Source organism: Crinia signifera, chromosome 1 (assembly GCF_055691185.1).
Source record: "Crinia signifera chromosome 1, ASM5569118v1, whole genome shotgun sequence".
Lineage (NCBI taxonomy): Eukaryota > Metazoa > Chordata > Amphibia > Anura > Myobatrachidae > Crinia > Crinia signifera.
Genome location: NC_139217.1, coordinates 141874402 through 141875936, shown reverse-complemented (window position 1 = coordinate 141875936; position 1535 = coordinate 141874402).

Below are 1535 nucleotides of genomic sequence, written 5' to 3'. Positions count from 1 at the left end.
CCACCTCACTCCTCTGCCAGAGGATGTTTCCTCCTACTTATACCAAATTCCCAGCCCTGTTTAACTATTTCAGAAGCGTGCAGCAGGACTCTATATGCAAGTTCTGATGTTTCACTACACTGCTTGCTGTGTGCCAGGTTTTGTACGTGAAATGTTATGTGAATATTGAACTTTATGATATAAAGGAACTTTCTCCTCAAAATTGTTCTGTTTTTCCACATATCTACTATATAGTCCAGGTACTCTGTATTAGAGAATTCATATCTTTATAACTTCAAGTACATTGCTAACATTTGGGGTTAAAATGTGACCTAATATAAAATATTTCCCACATCTCATGTTGCACATTATACTAATTAGTTTATTATTGTGTGGGCAACCCCAACAATTCATGTTTTCCAGGTCACCCGGCAGGTGCACTCATTATTCACTGACACATTTTAAAAGATCCACAGCTGGAGCTAATTATTTCACTTGAGATTCTGTGAGGAGACCTGGAAAACATTGGTTCTCAGAGGTTCTGAACCACCGATGTAGAGCATCAGCTGTGTAGTTCACAGCAGGATCTTAGTGTGACGCTGCTCTTCCAACCGTGCTCTGCAGCGTACCCACTGCTTCTGCATAGTTTATTGTCTCTGTCCAAAGCTGTGTACACACGGGGGCGATAGGGGCTATAATCGCTGGGAATATGGTCGCAGGCGACCATATTGCCAGTGATGGAAGTGTGCCCTGGTGATAAATCGCCGGGTGCGCGCTCCCGTTTTCTGCCCCATTGTAATCGCTGGTCGCAGGAGCTTGCTCCTGCGACCAGCTAATTACCTCTGCGGCTCCCCCAGCAGAGGTTCCTTTTCATCAGCGACCATCTCTGGTCGCTGATGAAAAGGAGACACTGAGCAATATATTGCTAATAATATATCTCCCCATTGTGTGTACGCACCTCTAGGAGCACTGACAACACTTGCAACAGGGGACAGGATGGCTCTCACCTGATACCACTCAGCCTGTGATGCAGCAATTGACAGTGCACCTGCAGCTGCTGCTACTGCACTGTGAGATGGGACCCACAGGAGAAAGCTGATTCTGCATGCTTAAGGTGCGTACATACATACAGATCTTTCTGTCTGATCTATTTGGTGGGAATGAAAACCTGGAAATGTATGGGAGTAAATGACAATCAAAAAGTTGTTCCCAAATGCTTGAAAACAGACAGTGATCAGTCAGACAAATTGTTTCAATCATTCCGATATAAGAAATTTATCAAAGCATATATTTTTTTCTGTTTTCCTGCATTTGGGTGAAAATTTTTGATTGTCATTTGCTCCCATACATTTCCAGGTTTTTGTTCCCACCAGATAGATCAGACAGAAAAATCTGTACGTGTGTATGCACCTTAACCCATGGGCTGTTGTCACACAGCAGAGCTGGAGCCTTGCCAATTCAACGTGGGCTCCAGCCATTTGTTTTAGGGGAGTGGGGGGCAACAAAGTATAACTTGTGTCTGGGCAACTGGGATGTAATTACGCCTCTACTGTATG